This window comes from Struthio camelus, chromosome 14 (genome assembly GCF_040807025.1).
Source record: "Struthio camelus isolate bStrCam1 chromosome 14, bStrCam1.hap1, whole genome shotgun sequence".
NCBI classification, from domain to species: Eukaryota; Metazoa; Chordata; class Aves; order Struthioniformes; family Struthionidae; genus Struthio; species Struthio camelus.
Window position 1 is genome coordinate 4749338 of NC_090955.1, and position 12376 is coordinate 4761713.

Below are 12376 nucleotides of genomic sequence, written 5' to 3' on the forward strand. Positions count from 1 at the left end.
CGGCTCTTCGCGCCGCCGGCCGGGGCCGGGGCCGCCCGCCGGCGGGAGGGAGGGAGGGAGGGAGGGAGAGTGGGAGGGAGGCGGTTCCCGCCCCGCCCCTCCCGCCCGGCCGCCCGAGGCGCGGCGCTCGCCGCTCCAGAAGAGGAGCCGGGCGCTGCCGGAGTGGCGGGATTACAGCGGGCTGCTCCCCGGCCGGGCCGGGCGGCAGGTGGGTGGCTGCGCGGCCGGAGGAGGAGGGGGGCGGCGGCGGCGGCTCCTCCTCTAGGTTGGGGGAGCGGGCGGGCAGGAGGCGGCTGGAGGCGGGCAACTTGGCGAAACAAAGTTGGGCTCCGCGCCCGCGGGCGGCGGGGGTCCGGCGGGGCGGCTGCCCCCGGGAGGCGCATCGCCGCCCTCGCGCGGCGGCGTTCGCGGTCTGCGCACCGCCGGAGCATGCGGCTGCCTCCGCTCCGCGCCGCCAGCCGTCCTTAGCAGCCGCTGGGTCGGCGCGTCGCTGCGGGCCCGGGAGGCGCAGCGGGGGCCGGAGCGGCGGCGAGGGCGCGCTGCTGAGGGGCGCGATGGCCCGCTGCGCAGCGGCGGCCGCGGGGCGCGCGAGGGCGAAGTTTGTAACGCGGCGGCACCCTGGGGGGAGGGGCGCGGCGGGGGCGTCGCGCGGCGGCCGTTAAACGGGCGGCGGCGGCGGCCGTTAAACGGGCGGCGGGTCTGGTGGCGGCGCCGCCCGGGGGGCTGCGACCCCGCAGGCTCTGAGGAAACTCGGCTCGGGCTGCGGATGGTAAGGCGCGTTCGCCAGCGGATCCGGTGACTCATGATGCACGCTGTTCGTAGGTTTTATTTTTAAATACCTTGGAGAAGGTTCCATGCCTTATTTCGAAGAAGCGGTGGGGGTTAAATTTCCTGCCTTGCTAAAGGTGTTTGCAGTCGAGCTTAAGAAAAAACGTGAGAAGGTGCAATACTGGTACTTCGTGCGTTCTTCTACAGCAGCGGCAGAACCTCTTGCTGCTGCTCTTACTGACTTAATTCAGTAAGCAGACTGCATTTCTGCATGTTATGCAGGGCTATAACGGCTCTTTTTAATTCTAATAAACGTTTTTTTTCCTCCTTTGTAAACACTTCATAAAATTTCCTTTCTATTCAAGCCACTCTGTAAGGGCTAGAAAAATATTGAGGTGAATGGGTGATTTAGGACCATGCCAGCTTCCTTCCCTGTTGCCTCTCAGTGACTCGGTGTTGGAGCCTGTCCTTTTGAAAATGGTTACCCAAGTCACCTGTGCACGTTTTGTCAGAGACCTCTAAATATTGTGTCTTTGCAAACAGGGTAATGTTTGCTTGATGTTATTCAGAGAATTAGCTTTATGCATAAAAACACTGAATTATTGAAAATACAAATGTTTGCTTCCTTTTTTTTTTCCCCCCAATCATTGTTTAATGTTCATACGTGTGTATGACACTGGAGTAACTCAAGTGATAAGGCTGTGCTTCTCTAGTTTTAATGAAGTGCTAATAATTTTTGGAAATTCAGGAACCTGAGTATATGAGCTTTCTATCCTTTGATGTTGTTGGGAATGCTGACATGCAGTTTACCAACAACAAACCTCCTGTGAAAAGCTTTTGTTGTTGTTGTCGGATTTTGTTTTTTTTTTTTTTTTAAACCTCTTGAATCATGGACTTGTTCTTTCTGTACACCCTTCAGGACATGTAAAGCATTTTTTACATTAAAAAAACATAGGAATGTACTGTTCTCCGAACAATTTTGATTTACATTCTTGGCTAACTATATACTCAGAACCTTTTAGAACCAGATACTAGCTTTAAAAAAAAAATCATTCTTTAGTTTGTCTAGTTCTTTATTAATTTAATTTTGAACAAATATGGGTTTTTATCTTGAAGTAAAGTTGTTTCTTGATCTCTGTTAAATTCTGACAAAGCAGGAGCTGACCATCAGACATGAAAAAAGATGGAGTTGTACACTAAGTTTCTGTAATATCATACTATAACTCAAAGCAACGGTAACATAGCTAAATACAGACTAGGTGATTAGATCTACTCTGTTTCTTCTATGCAGTGGTTCTCTACAATATCTCTCTAGTTTTTGTTTATTCTACTTTGGTGTTTGTTCTTCAACGACAGTGCTTTGCCTTTTTTTTTTTTTTTTAGAACTTCTTGATTTTATTTGTTGTTCATGTTTTACTGGGTTTGACAACCTTTTTGCCATTAAATATGGTGCCAGGGTGGATTAGCTTAAGTTCAAACATCATTTTGTCATACACATCTGAGAGGTATCAGTCTACTTCTGATGTGAAATGATCCAGCAGTATCCTTGGGTGCAAACTGGTTGGTCATGATATTTTTCCTAACGACACTGAGGACAGCTAAAAGCAATATGCTGTGATTTTTTTTTAATATTTTTTGTTGACATGTTTATTTTATGTGACTTATTTTACATGAAATAGTAATTTACATTTGTTTTTTTTGGCACTTGCATAATGAACAAACAAAATACCCAAGACCTTTTGACGGACAAACTAACTCCAAGCTACTGACTGCGATAGTCTGCAAGAATAACTTGAACTGTAGCTTGAGCTGCATGCTAGGTTTGTGAAGAGTGTTATACTTCCCGTTTTTAGAAGAAATACTATGGGAAGTTACAAACAAAATATTCCAAGTTAGTAATGGAAATGCTGAACTGACTTATAACATTTACATAGTATTCCTACTATATGTAGAGTTATTCTTAGAAGGCTATTTATTATGGAAGAGACTTTTCATGATAAACTGGCAAATGAACTTGAGAAAGCATACTAGGAAAAATTGTGTGATAAATGTGTATAATTCTTACTAGGAATGTTATTGATTTGAGACTGTATTAACAATGTTCAACTGCAATTTAAAGGTGCGTTCCTGTCCTTTAATTGTGCTGTGCTCTGTGTGTCTGTAGTTTATTTACTTTTATATCCTGCTATTCAGTAAGTTCACTCGCTCACCAGATCACCTACAGGCTTTGTAGTGTTTTTACATCTCCATATCAGTTTTAGCATTGCTTTGTGCTGGGGATGAACTATGGGCTTTCTCGGCTGAAGGCGTGGGTCTTTTCTGCTTATGCTGAAGAAATAGGAGTTGTAACTCGCTATTCATTGATTTACATTTGGTCAGAGCTGAGGATCTGGAAGATAATACTGGCATTTGCTACAGGATTTCCAAAATTGTTTTTTTTGTGGACAGTCTCTTAATGAACAGTACGTCAGGGGTTGCATAGTTCATCTGCAACTTGGTACCTTTTATGTTAAGGGAACTGATGTGAGATCGTAACTTCTTTAGACATCAGAAGATTCGGCACTATTTGACTTATCCTTGAGTGGAATAACTGGTAATTTGAGACATACTGGGCTCATGCTCGGTGTTGCAGCGTGAAAGAAGGGAGGGAGTCAGTGGTGGAGAACGAAGATTTATCCTAGGCTGATAGAGTGCTACTCTGAAACAGGTTCTGCAGTGTCCTCTTGTTGTTGCACAGAGAAATAAAATACTAAGAGAGCGTCTGGGGTTTGGAGCATGCCATGGGGCACTGGATAGCTCTAGCGCTACACATAACTTTCTGTAGCTTCGCTAGTGTGATACTAGCGGCTTTAGTTAAGGTCTCTCACGGAAGTATATGCCTGTATCCCGGTTGACTATACACTTTGCATATCCCTGGGCTGAAGATTTCTGGACAGGAAAGTTATGGATCTACCAAAGCAACTTGGTAGCTGGTCTTTTTAGTGTCAAGCTAAAATATGCATGTTTAACTTGGATCTGAGGGGAAAAAAAATGATTAAAATATATCTCATAATGTACATAACATTGACTTTATTTAAAAGAGCCTTTATCTTTGGAAGGATTTCCCAGGTTATAGGCTGGCACTGTGCTTGTTGTCTCTAAGCAAATTGAAAACATATAGGGACCACCTTTTCACAGTGGCACTCCGGAAGACTTCTGCAGCCTTTACTTACAGTTCAGTTATCTTGAATTTAAAAAAAGAAGAGGGATGATTACAGAACAGATGAAAGGGTGTAATGGAATGTTCTAAATATTCTTATTTTTTTTTGGCATTCCGAGGGGAAGGTCTAGTTTTCTACTGTTAAAATACTTTGAATACATTAAAAATACTGAAATTTTTTCCCTGAAGTGAATAAGAGATTTTCTTCTTATAGCTCATGTTTCTCCAAACTATCACTTTTAAATAATGCTCATTTGAAAAATTAATCTGTTGGCCAATGTAGTGAGTAATTAACTGGCAAAATTGCTGTATATGTAGCTGAATAAAACAGCAGTCATAACGACTGAAGTAATGTTCAGCAATGAACCGGAATATGTCTGAAGCCTGCTTATGCTCTCCTGGAGAAATTTGTCATGTGAGAATGGACAGTATTTGAAGCCAGTACACCTATATTAATGTATTGAGAATCATGAGTGCAAACAACAGGAAACTGCTTTCTGTCTGTGTTTGGTAGTGTTTGACTGTGGAGCATGAAGTTACTAAAATATGTATTGCAGCGCTACTGGCTTGGTGAACCCCCGGGAAACGAGACACGGAAACATAGGATGTGAAGGACCTCTGAGCAAGTGTTTCGGACAACAGGAAGTAAAAACAGAGGTGACTAGACTTGTCTGGGAGGTACTTGTTGATTGGTTATCTACTGGGTACCTAAAAAATAAATGAATAAACTTCAGAGTTCTTCTGTTTGGAAGTGCTACTGTGGCTTACAGAGCTAGTATTTGTAACGCTGCATTCTTTTGGGTTATCTAGGTTCAAGGTCCGTTATAGTCAGATTTATTCCTTCTTCCTTCTTAAAGGGTCGCAGTGATGTGGAATGAATTTATGTGATCTGGTGGTGCTGCGGTTATGTTTGAATATTTTGGCTAAAAGCCGATAATTCTTTTTCCCTCTCTGCCTACTCCTGCAGCTTCCATGTGAAAGCCTGTTTTCTGCATCGCTTGCTTAATACTGCTTGCTGTTCCTATCGCTAATCTTTTCCCCTGCCTCTTAGCGTGTTCCTACAAAACCCCATCTATAGCCTTACACATAGAACATCTCAAAGCTGCCTCGTGTCCCTGCTAATTTTCTCCAGAACAAAAAATACATTGCGCAACACTACAATTGCAAGTATTTGTATGGAGATATTAATGAGTTGAAGCACACATATAACATTGAACCTAATACTTTGTTTTCATGCACTGATGCTGTAAGGATAGCTAACAATATAACAATATATACTTCACGCTTACAGTAAGATTGCATTATAGGTAATGCTATACAGTAATTTGGGTCACAAAGAATGTTAGTCGTACCATATATACTATTACAGAAAGTTGTACTGCTATCTTACCACATTGCATCAAACACACTAATGTATTTCTTTTAATTAGTTTACTCTGAGTTAATTACAGTGCAATGAGTTGGGCTTCTCTAAATATTAGGAACATGCAAATTGTTACCGTAGAGTATAATTCCAGACATAAATTTATATTGATATTTATTGTTATGAAGAGCGTGCCTTGTAAATTTAACAATTGGCTGAACTGTCATTTCTCTTAAGCGATTCTATTTTTTTGTTTGAAGGTTTTTTTTATTAGCTAAACCCAAACATTGGGGGAAAAAATAATTAGATCTTGCACGCTGAGAGTGATGCTGAAACGGCACGTGACTATGTAAATAGGCAGATGAAGTAAGATTGCAAAAATTCAGTTAGTTGGTTTTCCCCTTTTCTTTAAAGGATCACTCCTTTTGTGATGTGTAGACAGAGGGCAGGGATGACAATCTCTTTAATAGGGTGTGTATTCTTTGAATTTGTTAATGGCAATTTGAGGGGAAAAATGTGTTTTATGATGACAAGGAGTTAACATGTAGGAGCATGAAGGACCTTACAAAATCTTTGTGCAAATGAAATCTGAGCACCAAGACAATGCCAGTAACTTTCCTTTCTTACACACAAGACTAGTGCGCTGCCTGATGCATCGCAATTGTAACAGGCAGTTAAGAGTGAAGCAAGACCTTTTATGCTGTATCTATATAGCAAGGTGCGTGTGTGTCACTGAGGGCTTTCTGCCTTTCTACTGTAGCTCATGTTCAGCAAAAATGCTTAAACTGTTTCAAATTAGTTCTTTTAGTATATCTTTGAAGAAAGAAAACTGAATAAAGCGTATTTTTATAACAGTAAGTCACTTGATGTAGCTTAATGTCAGGGAAGCTGCAGAATCAAGACTTTGTCTTTTTGAGTAACACCTTTTGCCAGTAGCTCATAAAGCATCGGAGGTCTTGGGTATAGGCAGGATTCACTTCTATTATCATATACCTATTATTCTACACTGTTCATCTTTTTCTATACTTAAGGAAAGACATGCTTCTAATTTCAATTATAGTGGTGAAGAGAGGAATCTTGAATTTTACTATAGCTCAACACTTTGAGTTTTGTTGAGAATTTATAGTTCAAATTTAAACTTGCCTAGATTAATCCAGATTACTTTTCTATTTCCATCTTAATTCAAGCCATGGTGGGCCACCCTGCATTAATTGTTTTAAAAACAGCTCTTCCGTCATTCCCATTTTTGGTGTATTAACTCATTTAAAAAAAAAAAATACACATTATTTCTGCAGCTCTGCTGAAATCATGGTGCCATGTTTGTAATTTGGTGGGTATGTTTCACTTCAATAGACCTTGACAATTCAGAAGAGTATTACAACTCAACATACGTAGGTCTTTTTGAGATTTACAGTCTAATAAATCACAGCTTTTTGTAGCCGTAGCGCTCTCTTTAGTGTAAATGGATGGGGAAAATCAGCTAGTTTTCCGCAATATGGCTTAATGTAAAGTGTGGCCAGTGTCCCTTTCACTTGCACTGAGGTCAGAACAATCATTTTCCGTGTATTGCACTACTTGGCTACATAAGGAGCAGTCTTGTCTAATCTAATCCAAAGCACGTCAGTAAATGATAAGTTTTGTTTAGCTTACAGGCATACTGATTTTTCACAGTTCGTTTACAGAAAAATCATGCATCTCTGGATTTGAAAACACTCTGAAATCTGCTCTCTTGGAATTCAAGGTGAAACATATAAGATGAAAAATCCTTTTTTAATGGTGTGTAATTATGGAGTTATTTTACATGGAGAAACTGGGAAATCAGACTCTTATGACTAACGCAGAAGCCGTAGCTTACCTTTCTTAACCGTAGCCAAATGTTAGATTTTCATCCTGTTTTCCTGCGGAAGTAAGGCTTATGCAGTCACTTTATATGTGCGTCTTGCCTGCCTGTCCATCTGTCTTGTTAATCTCTTTCAATTAGATGGGTCAAAGATAGTCTGTTTCTACAACTTTCTGAAAACAGGGTCTTTGGCTGCTATCCAACTGCTTACTGAGGGAGGAAAAAGCTTCAGCTTATTAGATGCTAGGGAGCCCACCAGCAGGATACAGAATGACAGAAATAAGGCTTTCCTGGGAACAGGACAGCTAATGATAGTGCCAAGATGTAGTAACCCTTATTGCTCCTGATCCTGTATATGCAGACGCAGGGGAGTAACGCTCCCATGGATGATGGGACTGTTCGTGTCAGTACAAGACACTCGTACAGAACTGCTTTTTGAATCATGCACATTTCTGTGTAGAGCCCCAAATTCATATTTGAAAAAAGAAAAAGAAAGCAGCATTCACTGTGCTGTGGAGTGCTGGGGGTGTGTTGTATGTATGGCTTTGTTTTATTTTTTATTTTTTATCCCCAATATTTTCCTTGATTTACTCATAAGTTGTCTGACATTTTCTGTTAGAAGTATATAGCACAGGTCACTGTGTGCATAGTTGAAGTTATGACTGGGAGCAAAGCTCACTTCTGGATCTCGAGTTATTTAACATCTCAACCAAGTGTATTGATGTAGGTTGTAAATGACAATAAGAAAAGGTAGTACATGCATGTCTGTTTTACTAGGTAACCTGTAAAGTACAATATAGCTTGACAGCATTTCTGCTAGGTCACTGCTTGACCACCAGTACCTCTTCCTTGTTAAACAAGTGTGTTATGCTTGGGAACATGCTCCTGGATGATGAAAATAACTTCTGCAAAATCTGTTTTTTGTGCTTTTAAAAACACATGCTCTAAGGGAAGACATACAAACTGGAAGTGATCAAGAGCTGTTAACATACACTGTCCCATAGATATGGGTACGCTTTGAGTCTTTCCCTTCTATTATAAAGATTAGTAGGAGACCCTATATGTGCTTGCATTTACTATCTCAAGTTTGGAAATTATAAACTGTTACCTGAATGCTAGGGGGAAAATTATTCAAGTATTAGCTCAGGTTTTTCAAAAACGCTAAGAAAAAATGCACTTATCTTTAAGATTTTGTTGAATTTACTGTCTGTAATAAAATATTTTATTGCAGAAAATTGTAGTAAGCCAGACTAGAGGATGTTCTTTTAAGTAATTCTAAAGACTTGTTGGAATTTGCATGCGTTAAAAAAGTAGGATTTGTAAATTTAATGGTATGGGTAGTATAGGGTTATAATAATATGCAATATTTATCTATATATTTGAAATACTGCAGGTGTGGAGGTGGGATTTACACAGTTAGTTACAGAAGAGAGTTGTATTAAATGAGAAACTTCCCTAACTCATGATAGCAGTTGTCTTTCTGACCATATAAATCTTCTTGAAAGCTTATAGTTAGCTGGTGAGGAGGATTTCTCTGGTCTGCTACGTAATTTCAGCCCTGAAGTAAGTACTTACCAGTCCCAGTGGGGGAGAACCTCGCTCTCTACAGGCTGGACAGAATCTCAGGGCTTTAATGGGAGTAGTTCTCCTTTGCTCTAAGGCAGTTAAATCATATTATGTGGCGCTCTATTGTTGCCCGTGCCTAAGAAAATAAGACTTTCTTAAAACAGCTTCGTGAAAAGGTTTGGTACTTTATTAATTACTAGCATTTCTCTAGGTGATGAAACAGTGCTTTGCTCTAGCAATGCTTTGGCTATTAAGTCCTTCCATCTACTGTTTTTGGTCCCATCTCTTCTAAAATTTAGTCACTTCTTTGAATGATGAAGGAAATGATAGTTGTAGAGAAACCAGAATGTATTAGAAGGAGCAGCTGGTGCCCTTTGTTTCTTCTCATGCTGCCAACCATGGCTCGTGAAAGGGACAAATCAAGGGCATGGTAGCAGAAGGGAAGCCGTTCCAGTAACGGCTATACATCACTGCAACCTTTTGACTTCCCTGAACGTCCTGGATGACGTAGGAGTCCATTACCAAGTCAGCTTGGTAGTAGGATGCTTCATTTCAAGCCCTCTACTCTCACCTGCTTGTATGGACTTGAGACTGTAGTGCAGGAGCAGAGCTGGGTTTTAGCTGGAACGAGTCGTCTTTTATTTTATTTTTTTAAGTGATGCATATGGCTGAATAATTGTTAGGCCACTGTATCTATCCTGAGTTACAAGGGTGTTTTATTATAAATACTCATCCCTGATGAGTATTAATGAAGTTATTAAATGCTAACAATTTCTCTGTTACTGTAATCCGCACTAAATTTAAGGATTGTTTCATTGGTGTATTCAGTGCAATCATTAACGACGTCAATTAGGGTTTTCTTTAACCTTGGAATTTAAGAATATATTGCCTTATAGTTATTAAAGCTTTGTGTTAAAAGAACACACGTTTGTGCTCTTTCATGGAGAAGCTTAGGTAAATGTTGATTGATTTAAATATGAGAATAGCCTTGTCACCTTTGAAAGATACCTCTTAAGAAAGCACTAGTTTCAAGCACTGCTGCTGGTTTTTGGACCGTTCAGCTCTGCATCTGGCTTTTTAGGAAAAGTTCTAATGTTTTTGTACATGAATTGGCATTCATTATATATTAGGGCTGGCTCCAACTCTTTCCTTTCCATCTGTCTTAATTTCTGCTCGTGTTGACTAAATATGTTGAGTGTGTTTTTTGACTGTGCAGATAAATGGAGGAAAATGAATATTTCCTTTGGGTAGCCTACATGAAAGGGATAGGTTTTGTAACATCTCTCTCCTCTCTTTCTTATGAGCTTATATATAAATATGTAAATTGCATCGCATATTAGCATAATGAGTAAGTGACACTTTTTTTTCTTTTTAGGAGTCAAGGTTTCAAAGTGCTTTCCTTAAGTGATTCATCTTTCTGGAGTCTCACGTTCAGATTTCTGTCCCATCTGTAAGATTAACTCTTCCAAATATGCCTTCCTATATCTGCATCTTTTGAACCAGGCTGCCGTACATAACTGTTTAAATCAGTGGCAGATACTGCTGCTCAGTACCTCTGAAAAATGTAATGGAAGCAAAAGCTGTCCAGCTTCTCTGGAAATAAGATTAGCAGAGGTGTAAAATCAGTCCTTTTGGTTTAGGTGTAGAATTGATCCTGGTGGTTTCCCGTTAAAGGTTGCAAAGAAGAGGGAATCAATAGCTAAATCAGAAGATAGACTCCTAACTTGATGTCCATGTTTCTGTTTTCTCATTCATGAATAAAAATATTTGCCTTAGTAGTTAACGTGTGGATTAACTGACAGATTAGAAGTTTGTTTTATAGAAGATCTGATGAAAGTTATGTAGAGGCACTATGTATGTGCATAGTACTCTCATTCCTTGCTTTTTCTCCTATAAGCAACATCTCTTTTTAGTTAACTTATTGGGCTTTTTAATTAAGTGAAAGGTGATGAGTCAGATGCTTTAGGATCTTAAGGGAGACATATCTTAAGATATTGTAGTCCACTTCTTCAGGTAGATGTACTTTTTGAATGGAGCAAGTGACTGTCTAGCGCTCTATGTTTGGGATGTGATTGAGGTTATAGTTGCTATACTTGAAAAATGAGATCTTGACTATAAGTTGAGTGTAACTGCTAGAGTGAGAGGAGTGGAAGTGGAGAAAAGTCTGTTACTTTGCTTATGAATGAACCGAATGTTTAGATGACGACGTGAATGAGCAAATATAAATAACTTAGAAATGCTCAATTTCTTTAAAGGTTGAATAGTGAAATATGCAGAATTTTAGGGAAAGTGCAAACTGGCTGTGTAAGTTTGGTAAATGTGTGTCTTTTGTTTTTCTGTGCATGACTACTTACAGAAGACTACTTCAAATGCATTAAAACCTACTACAGTGATGATCATGAGTGTTTTTTTTTTTTTTAACCCTTTTAGAAGGACTTGCGCAAACCTCACAAACTTGACAAAGAGCTGTTCATATCATTATTTCAGTCTTGCAGGTGGGAAGATGGAGACCTGGGGAGCTGAAGGAAGTTGCAAATGACCAGTGGCACAACCAGGAATGCAAGTTCCTGGTGTTCACTGAAACTCGTCTGTCGGCCACATTACCTCCCAAGAGAAAACGAGGGGAAATGGTATATGAATTAGTCTCATGATTGTGAGTTGGTATATGTTGCAATGGTGCCCATTCCATTCTATATTCTGTTTTAATGCTGGATGTCTTCTGCTCCTCTCTTTGCCAGGAGCCTCTTATCCTCTGGCTATAAACGTCTAGTTACCTGGCAGGACACCTGCCTGTTGCTAAGGAGTAAATGCACTTTGCTTCATATGGAAGAGAGACTGAGGACGGGGGGTGGCTCTTGGTCTCTTCTGAGAGAAAATTGGGGTACTATAATAAATGCTGATCCTCTTTGCTGAACTGTCTTCTGGGATTTTTCTTTCTTTTTTGCAAGTGAAGCCTGGTTATATTAAAATTGAAAAGTGCTTGTTTGATCCTTCACTTAGAGAAAGTGAATTGATTTTTTTTTTTTGTTATTTTTTCTGTTCTGTAACCTGATTTAAAACCAGCAAACTAAAATAACTTTAACACGGAGGGGTTTTATATTTGTCAGCCATATTATATAGTTTATTTGTTTTCAATATATCAGTTTCACATGTTATCACCGAATGGCCAAGGTTGGAAGGGACCTCTGGAGATCATCTAGTCCAACTCCCCTGCTCAGGCAGGGTCACCTAGAGCACGTTGCACAGGATCGCATCTAGGCGAGTTTTGAATATCTCCAGGGAAGGAGACTCCACAACCTCTCTGGGCAACCTGCTCCAGGGCTCAGTCACTCTCACAGGAAGGAAGCTTCTCCTCACGTTCAGATGGAACTGCCTGTGTTTCAGTCTGTGCCTGTTATCTCTTGTGCTGTCGCTGGGCACCACGGGGAAGAGTCTGGCCCCATCCTCTCGACACCCCCAACCCCCCTTCAGATACTTGTACACACTGATGAGATCGCCTCTCAGTCTTGTCTTCTCCAGGCCGAACAGGCCCAGCTCTCGCAGCCTTCCTTCATAGGAGAGATGCTCCGGTCCCCTCATCCTCTTTGTAGCCCTCGGCTGGACTCTCTCCAGTAGCGCCATGTCTGTCTTGTAGTGGGGA

The 12376-nt window shown here is 40.7% G+C and overlaps 1 protein-coding gene across 5 annotated transcripts in view; it reads left to right on the top strand.

The window, feature by feature from the left end:
* The window catches only part of LOC104153258 (contactin-3), a 251764-nt gene that overhangs the window by 127277 nt on the left and 112111 nt on the right, over positions 1-12376 (top strand). For 2 of the 5 annotated variants that reach the window (XM_068960387.1, XM_068960391.1), the window contains exon 1: positions 104-208. The exons of 1 other annotated variant lie outside the window; for it this stretch is intronic. The gene's annotated coding sequence lies outside the window, so the exon portion shown is untranslated. Of the gene's footprint in view, positions 1-103; positions 209-753; positions 770-12376 lie in introns of those variants that run through there. 2 more of the 5 variants (XM_068960390.1, XM_068960389.1) reach the window with 2 other exon arrangements.